General features: G+C 40.1%; 1 pseudogene; it reads right to left on the reverse strand.

Annotated features, from left to right (window-relative positions):
* Window positions 1-5,118: 5,118 nt before the first annotated feature.
* Window positions 5,119-9,413, reverse strand: LOC147618352 (laccase-4-like; annotated as a pseudogene).
* Between the last annotated feature and the right edge of the window lie 591 nt (window positions 9,414-10,004).

A 10,004-nucleotide genomic window follows, 5' to 3' on the forward strand; every position in this document is an offset into this window, starting at 1 on the left:
TTCTTCCGACACACAAGCTTTTCCTCACACAACCATCTCACATACATGACACCTTCACATCAACACAAAAGATGTATACTCACAAGGTTGTCCCCCATTCATCTTGGCTAATCCCTCTCTCACCTCTTCTCAAAAACATCATTACCTCAGCCTTCGAGCTGCCCTGAGATACGAGGAGGCAGTAACCCAACAAAACCACATGCACACACTCTCTCTCTGCTCCAGCCAACCTGCAGAGCTAACAAAAGAAACACACCACTCTGTGCAGAGGCGGCTACCCAACCAAGAGAAAACTTTGCTCTTATCTCTGCGGCAGTAAAGGCAACAAGACACCCTCTCTCTCTGCTACCAGCTCTGCGCAGCTAACAAAAGAAACCTCCATGCTACCAGCCACCAAAAAGAGGAGAGAAAATGCTGCCAGTTGAAAAGTTATCTTCTCCTGTGCTGCCTTCCATGGGAGAGAGAACAGTCTTGCTCTTCCTAGAGCCCGCTCCTCCCTCGACTCATCACGATGTCGAGCCCTTGAACTGCTCAAAGACGCCAGAAGCAGCACCACCAACAAACGCACTGTAGTCCGCTCCCTCTCACTCTTCCTGCTACCAGCTTCTCCCGACGGCAAAAAATAGAGAAACACCTAGAAAACTCCCTGCATACGAGAGGCGTCCCTCTACAACGAAAAACTCTCTGTCTCTCCGTCTCCACCGTCCACTGAGAACTAGCGGCTCTCCAAAACAAAAAGAACCCCTTCTCTCTGTCGCCACCAGCAGCAGCAGCTGCAAAAAACAAAAAAAAACCTGCTCGCTGGCAGCTATACTCCCTCTTCCTTGCTACCAGCCACCGCCGGCTACAAAGCAAAACCAAAGCAACACACTTCTACCCAAAAACTCCCTCTCTCTGTAGGTGGCAACCACCACAACAAGAAAACAAACTCCTTGGTGGAATCGGGCAAGTCCCATATCGGCGCTCTGCATTTGGAAATCACGTGCCCACCATGATTCTGCTACATTTTCTTTTGTTGATGTTTCCACTTTCACCACCTTTTTAAATAAAATTACATGGTATTTATTAAGTCCCTTATGTATTAAGGCTTTTAAGCTCCATGCACTACCAACTGTCATCACGTGCTTGTTAAAAATGGAGCGCCATAGACTGCATCCAGAATCAGCCCACGATCGACCAGCCATCATCACATTTGGGGTTTCCATATGCTTCCACATGGAGGCATCACCAAGAGCTCATAAAAAAACATAAAACCAGCCACTCTGTACACCTGCTAGGGCATTCAGGGCAAAGCTTTTTTGCATGCGATGCATCCCATATGTACACAAGCCCAAAACATCTTTACAAAATTTTGCCTAATAGGTGGCTCTTAAAAAATAGGGTTTGTGTGTTTTGGAGCACCGATTGCACGTTGGATTCAAAGTCCACTACTTTAACTTTGGTCCCAAATATTGCAAACTTGTCCTCTAGAGAGGGGCCCGTGTAGTTGTAATTGTGGGGTAGGTGCCCATTATACTTATTTGAGTGTTTGTACGTAATCCACCAAGTAGATATAGCCCACAATATATCCGAGAGAATGGAAATGATGTAATGGATGGGAAATGTTTTGGGTCACATTCCATTGTTGTTTCACAGTGTGAATACTGCAACAGGAAAGAACCCAATCTGATAATGGGTAGGGATCGTAAGCCTCTACAGGGTACAACTGAGAGACCAATGGTTACTGCGCAAGGTATGAAACTATGATAAGATTTTTTTGTGCTCAAGGAAAATGCTCAAAGGATGTCCCTATCCTAAATCTCCAATAGATAATAAAATTAAGATGAATGATTGAAACCTTAGGAAAGATTACCATTGCGTGGTCGATTAGATATGCACAGATGCACAGATTGAAACCTTAGGAAAGATTACCATTGCGTGGTCGATTAGATATGCACAGATGCACAATTGAAAATAGAAAGTGCATGGGCAACAAGGGAAGTCGGTGCTGACGGTTTTGGAAGGAAGGAGACGGGCTGTGATATTTTTATGGAAGAATGGAGGCGGCGATGAGAAAAAATTGAGAATTGGGGGAAGATTTTGGTGACTATCTCCGTGTGGATCTTTGATGAGAGATGAGAAAGTGCAGAGAGTGACTGCAGTAGTGGAGAGTGTCTCCTGTAGGTTGGTTTGTTTTGTTGAAGGTTGCAGGGTGGAGTATCTACAGTTGTTGAAGCTTTGCAGACAATAAGAAAAAGCAGTAAGAAGGATTGTTTGGATCAGAGTAAAGGGTGAGCTAGAGAACATAGAGTTGGATAGGTGTGTCCCCTAGGCTCTCTGAGAGAAGCTTCTTTGTTAGAGACTTGACCCATTTTGATTTCTTCTTGACTGGAGCTATTTGAAGGTGAAGCTTTGAAGTGATGTTCTTGGGGTCTTCCTGAGGGATATCCTTGAGTTTATTGGGTGTTTCCTTCTTATGTTTATGCTAGGTCTCACGAATGTTGAAACAATGACGTATTTTCTATATCTGAAGCAGACAGAGTTTGGTTTGTGATGTCCTTTATTTTGATGTTTCTGTTATGAAGAAGATGTTGTTTTCTTTAGGTTTGTGGTGGAGATAAAGCTTTTGAGTGTGTGAGTTTGAAGATTGGGGATCTCGTTCTGGGTCAGTGCTGCTGACTCAGTGTGTTAGTTGAGTAGAGAAGATTTTGAGTCTGCTGGGTGTCAGCTAAGCATCAAAATATCAACAGAAGGTGTAGGAACCTTGCTTTGGTTTGTCTGAGTTAAAGGGAAGTGATCCTGAGTTACATCTGATAGTTAGAAGTCTGTCAAAGGTCAGCTGTTAGCAGTCAGAAGGCTTTGTGGTCTGAATCGTGTTTTTGTGGTAGCTAGAGCTAGGTTGGAGTCAACTGAGTGTCCACCACATGGTAGGATTCATGTTTGGTTTGCGTGTCTAGAGGGTATAGAAGTTCTAGATGATGTAGACTAGAGAAAGCCTCCAGCTGAGTCATTTTAGTTGGTTGGTCAGGTATAGTCAGATCTAAAGCAACTGTGTGTCAGTTGTAGCCAGAAGGGTGTCTATAATGTGATATCTCTTCAAGTTTAGAGCTACCAGAGGGCCTGTGTGTGTCAAAGGACATTTGGAGATGTTTCTAAGTCAGTTGGTTCTGTGTCAGATTGCACTTGTGTTATATATATAAAAGAGAATGATAGGGTGAATAAGTACATGAATGATAGGATCGATTAGCATATAGATTACTTGTAGTATATATAAAAAAGAGAATGATGCGTGATCAATATTTTTTATTTTGAGATTGTTTTCAATAAAAAATGTGTATGTGTAAGATAAACCCCTTCGTTATGATACCTAATAATAAAAAAGGTGTTCCTTAATGGCATAAGACTTTGAAGTCTTACCAATGTCATTTGTGAGGCTAACTAACTTTATGTAAAAGTAGTAAACTAGTTTAATCATTATATTATTTGGAGATTGGTGAAGAACCATAAACTTTTGTGTTTATGAAAAAGATTTACAAAAAAGGTGTTTTGGTTTAAATATATATGCACTCTACTTTTCATTAAAATTTATACAAACGTGACTTGGAGTTAAATGCAATCTTTAAATAAATAAAACTCGTGTATCACAAAGAATGTAATTATGAGGAAAGACGAATGAGCCATGTGCCATCGTCAATGGATCTCCCTCTTTACAATAATCTAAACATACTTTTACAAATACTCTATACTTGCAAAGAATGTAGTTATGAGGAAAGGCATATGGCCATGTGCTTTATTTATGCTAAATGGGGTGGTTTGACCTTTTTGTTGAACAAATTAATTGACCACCCTCTGTTGGAAAAAATTATCATATTCTAGGCTTTTCTAAATAATTCAAGTTGATGTGAATGAGTACTAAGGCTTTAAAGAGTATGTATGCATGTGATTGGCAACAAACTATGAATGAGTTCTAAGGCTTTAAAGAGCATGTATGCATGTGACTGGCAACAAACTGTGAATGAGTACTAAGGCTTTAAAGAGTATGTATGCATGTGATTGGCAACAAACTTTGAATTCTACTAATGTGTAATCGACAACATTTGGTGCGTGAATAACTTGGAGCCTCAAATAAACAAACTAAGAAGGTACATGAAAAAAAAAATGCATTAATAAAATTATAAAAGGCAAGGAAGGTATTACTATTACCTAAATGAGTGATATAAATAAAATAATAATCTATAATTATTAGTAAATTTTACTTAAAAATATAGATTTACAATAGTTAAGTTAACATTTTTTCAATAGATCATGTATTATTAAAATATTAACAATATTCAACACATTGTAAGTTTTTAAATAAGTTAGAATAACTAATAGGGTGGATTAGCAAATATAATGCTTGTATTGGAATGATGTGTGATCATTTTTTTGGGATATTTTTTCAATAAACAAATTTTGCATGTAACAAAAACCCCTTTATTATGATACTTTTATGATAAAAAAGGTGCTGATCCTAAGAGTTTCAAGTCTTGTCAATGTCATTTATGAGGCTAATTTTATACTAAAATATGTAAAAGAAGTGAACAAGTTTAGTTATTATAATAATTAGAGATGGTTGAAGAACCATGAAATTTTACGGTTTTAACAATTTAAAAGGGTTTATAACAAGGTGTTTTGGTTTGAAACTATACGCACTACTTTTCATTAAAATTTATATAAACATGACTTGGAATTATTAAACCTTCAAAAAATTTGGGTTATTCTACACTCGAAAAGATTGTAATTACGAGGAAAGACAAATGAACCATGTGGCATACTGAATGCAACTCCCTCTTGGACGATAATACGCTGCACTACTTCTCACTAAAATTTATACAAACATGACTTGGAATTATTAAACCTTTAAAAGATTTGGATTATTCTACACTTGAAAAGAGTGTAATTACGAGGAAAGACAAATGAGCCATGTGTCATGCTGAATGTAGCTCCCTCTTATTACAATAATCCAAATAGATTTTGTAAAATACTCTATGCTTGTTACAAAGAATACTGTAGTTATGAGGAAAGGCAATATAGCCATGTGCCATGGAGTCCATCGGTATATCCCTTTTCTCAACATGCTTAGTAAACATGATGTAAATGTTATTGAAAAGTAGATGTCCATTTGCAAGGTAATGTTATTGAAAAGTAGATGTCCATTTGCAAGGTAATGTTGGATTTGGGATAGTCTTCAAGTGTTTAGCATTTTGGATAGTCTTTTGGTGGTGGTGGGAGTTTTCGGTCTCCTTCTTTGACAATCCACACCATTTGCATCCCCCATGATGTATGCATCTCAAAGTGGCAGTGCATAAGCCAAACTCCTATCATGTGTAAAACTCAATTATCGTAAGTTCACTATTTACAAGGAAAACCTTTATAAATGCACTTCACAATGGTACCCATCTCAGAGATGTATCGGCTAGAAACTAGATGGAAAGTGGATGTGTCCCCTAGTTAAAAAGCACCCGTGATAAAGAATATGAAATGTCAAAATGTTTCTCTAGCAGATGAAATATTGTGACCCTATAAAGAAGAATCGACTGCATGTATGCATGTACTTGTAATGTATACATATACATCACAAGTATACATGTAACACATACATGTATGCTTGTACCTGTGATGTATATAATACTCAAGACATGGAATCAACAATTTGCATGCAGGCAAGGTTGATGTATGCAACAATGAAAGGTATCTATATACACTACAAGTATGCGTGTAGGTGTGTGTATACACGTACATGTATGCATGTACTTGTACTATATATACTCAAGAGTACAAGGAATCAACGATTGCATGCAAGGTTAATGTATGCAATGGAAGGTATTTATACACATTACAAGTATACATGTAGGTGCAATATACACATACATGTATGCATGTACTTGTTATAATGCATATACTCAATCTTACATGGAATCAACAATTGCATCATCATGCAGGGTTAACACATGCAATGAAAGGTATCTGTGTATATACGTGTTTTATATAGCTGAGTGAGTTTACCTGGATTATCGGTGAAGAAGCGGAGAGCAACCCATCCTCCTGGTGGGACGGCTATTGTGTTCATGGTGGCAGGAGGGTCAACGAGGTTGAAGTGGTCTGGGTCTGATGATGCATTGTAGTTGCCTAGGCCCATGCCCACCACATAGAAGTTATAGCCGTGCAAATGGAAGGGGTGGCTCTCAAAAAATAGGGTTTGTGTGTTTTGGAGCACCAATTGCACGTTGGATTCAAAGTCCACTACTTTAACTTTGGTCCCAAAGATTGCAAACTTGTCCTCTATAGAGGGGCCCGTGTAGTTATATTGGTATAGAGGCTCGCTGGGAAAATTGGTCTCGAAGGTGTCCGTTGCAGTGGAGGTGGACATTCCCGGCAACAAGTCAGCAGCATTCTTGCTTTCGTAATATGCCTGGTGCAGGTATGAAGAAGTCAAATGAAGCAAGCTTATACCGATTAGTTAATTGATGTTTGATTACACACATCAAAGATCAATGATGATGTGGTGATTAGTGAATATTGCAGGTATACTAATTAATTTCGTAGATCATGAGGCTTCAAACGATGATTAGCTGCTGCCGTAGAGGCGTTAAGTCAATTGAATATGAGATCTCTTACTTGTAAGATGGAGATGTTGGGGGCGACAAATGTGATGTTGTTGATGGCCGTAGAGATTTTTTGTCCCTTCGGCGGGCCGTAGCAGGTTTGTCCGGCCGGGCATTCTTCAAGCGAGTATCCCACGGTGAAAAGGAAGCTTTGGTTGACGGTCTGGGGCACTAGCGAGGGATACGCCTTGCTGTTTAAGCTTCTCAAGCTCCCCACATAATCAAGGGCATAATCAGAGCCATTAGCGGCCGGAATGAAGGTGGGAAAAGTATAGAGGCGCTGATCGACAGCTTGACTACTGTTGTTGGGGGTCGTGGTGGTGGAATTAGCTGATCCTTCATAGATAAACAAGGCGGTTGTGGTGGTTTTGGGGTATGGGACCTTGTCTTCTCTAGCCGGTGAGTATGCGGATGCAGCCATGACATAGCTATCAATCGCCTGGTCTGCTGTTACTAGCACATCAGCTGTCTGTCCAGGCGCTAGCACTATCACATCTGTTGTATAAGGCTTACACAGTGTGCAGTCTGTCTCCACCACTGTCAACTTATGCTTTGCGACCTGAAAGAACATCTGAAAATTCATGGCCGCATTGATCACCCTCAGTAGATACGTCTCCCCCTGCTTCACCCTCACACTGGTTACATCTGGGGAAAACACCAACAATTCTAATCAAACTTTAATCACGCAAGCTGGTCACAAGTAGATTTGTTCAAAATAATTAATTCGTTTAAACTTTGATCTGCTTTCGGCCTCTGCACCTTGCTGTGAACAGTTGTAGAGCAAGCCAGGCTGCCCATTGATAGTGGTGGCATCAGACAAGTTGTAGCCTCCCCCATCTGCTAGAGCAAATTTCTCAACATCCAACACGTCCACGTTCCACCACTCTCCTGCAAGATCAAGTTGAAAGGTAAGCATTAATTTACTGTTCTCAACTAGGGGCGGGTGGCACGTACGTGTGCAGCTACTGCGGCCACATTACAAGAATATGTGCTATCTTATCTCTAGCTATATATAGTCTAGTACAGATTCACCTAAGCTCTAACCCTTGCGAGTGATCGAATTAGCTTACCATTGCACAAGGTAAGCCTCAATTAAGTGTTGCTGCTCTACGAAGGTGCAGCCGGATTATATATATATAGAGTCCGAAGCTTTTATCTCTAGTTAGTATGGTTGCCTTCAATATAGTTCTAATCCTATGGCTAGTGTGATGATTAGCTGAGCAGAGTGATTATGCACTATATATAGGCTATGATCGATGATTAGCGTATTAACATAATGTGATTATGCGATATACATGGCTAGTGTGATGATTAGCTTAACATTGTGATGATTATACTGTATGGCTAACAGTTACCTAGGATGATGGGGAAGTCCTTGGTGGGTTGCACGGGGAAAGGGTACGGCTTGCCGTACTTGGGCAGGATGATGAAGGCGCCGTACACGGTTGCCCGGAGCCAGCTGAGATGGGCGTGCCAGAAGAGTGTCCCTTGCTCTCGTACGACTCTGAAGCTGTGTGTGAAATGGGTGTTGGGGCGGACAGGGCACTGCGTGATGTAGGCGGGGCCGTCGGACCAAACTGTGTACATCTGCCTCACTCCATGCCTGCAGCGGTAATAGATAAATATTCAAGCTGATGCAGGCGCATTACGAGATTAATACAATTTGAAAGGTCATTGATCTACTCATTACAACAGCAGCTGCTGAATAATTACAAGGTAATTTAAGAAATCATGAAGGCCCCAATTAAGGATGATTTAATATACCATAATTATTATAATAAGTATATCGTCTCGAAGTATCATAATAATAATTACCAGTGAATTGATATGTTTTCCACCACGTGATTAGACACTCTCACGTTAACTGTGTCCCCTTGCCGCACGTAGATAGTAGGCCCTGGGAAGAGCCCGTTCACTGCCACCAGCTGCTTGGTATGGCAAAGGCGAGTAACGTTGGTGTAATGCACCTGATCGATCATAAGCAAACACGATCATAATTATAATTGTATCCTGAATCGATATTCCTGGTCTTATGATTACTTACAGCGGCTAGATTATAAGCATTAATATTCCTATAACTGTACTACTCTTCGTTGATCAGTTTGATCGTTCTATCGTTAGTCCTCCTGGTCATAACTACGTCTGCAGCATGATCTAAGCACTGATAATCAAACTCCTATACGTAGAGTTTGTCGATCGTATTTGACTACTACTGATGATGATTAAGTTTGATCTTAACGATCATTAATCGCTCTAATTATAAGTGTTGACCATAATGACCGAAGGCCTAATTTGTGGCTTAATTGAGATAATTGCTACCTTGAAATCAAAATGGTGTGTCATGGTTCCGTCGTCATTGACGACGGAGCCTGCACAGGCTAGACGCACTAGTATAAGCGCCGATCCAAGGAGGAGCAACAAAGAATGAATCTGAAGAATGGAGAAGAATATAGTCATTAAATTTGGGCTGAAGAGAATAGCAAATTGTGGTGTGGTGTAGGATGCGATTAATAAGAGAAAGCCAAGCCAAGCCAAGCTAAGCTGAAAAGAAGAAGTATGATTAAAGAATGTCGATCATGAGTGGATTAATATTGAACCCAGTACAAAGCCTTGATTTATATTGAACCTAGTACAAAGCCTCGATTTATATTGTGATCCGTGTAGCATGCATGGTTGACACGGTTAACCCCGTAAGACAAGGTCGTGGAACTCTGTTAATTAGACCAAGCACGAGCCCCGGTTTTCATTAACAGGATCATCTATCTTCACGCAGCCTGCGGTTTTTGCCATCGCCACAAGGACCAGTATTATTAGTTTAATACCGCATTTAAGACAAGCGTGACCTTGGTTGCTTGAAATGTGACTAAACAATGCACAGTTGTTTACTTACTAGCTACTGGATGCCATTTCAAACCAGATAAGCTATATTATTCGTACATTAAATAAATGTACGAATATTGCATTTCAAACCGAATGAGCCATATTCCTACATTTAATACATGTCTTAAGTTGCCCAAGGCCGAGAAGACCTCTGTGTCAGGTGCGAGGGCGCGAGCAAACCAACGGTCGCGAAGGCTCCCAGGCGAACCAAAATGGCAGTCGAAAAAGTAGATTAAAAATGAAATTACCAAAATAATGGAATTTTTTCAAACCCCCCTAATATGCTCTTAATGATTTAAAAGAGGGTTAGTAAAGGGTCTAATGGGAGGATGCCAACTTGGAAAAAATGTTGGGTTGTGATCAAAGATTTGGGTGCTATAAAATGTCACTTTGAAAGGCTAAAATATAACTTTTGAAATCTACTAGTCACTTTTTGATACTAGGATGTCACTTTTGAAAGCAGCTAATTGTCACTTTACACATCAATTTCCAAATTTGGAA

This window comes from Cibotium barometz, chromosome 35, assembly GCF_041138505.1.
Source record: "Cibotium barometz isolate CiBa-2024 chromosome 35, ASM4113850v1, whole genome shotgun sequence".
NCBI classification, from domain to species: domain Eukaryota; kingdom Viridiplantae; phylum Streptophyta; class Polypodiopsida; order Cyatheales; family Cibotiaceae; genus Cibotium; species Cibotium barometz.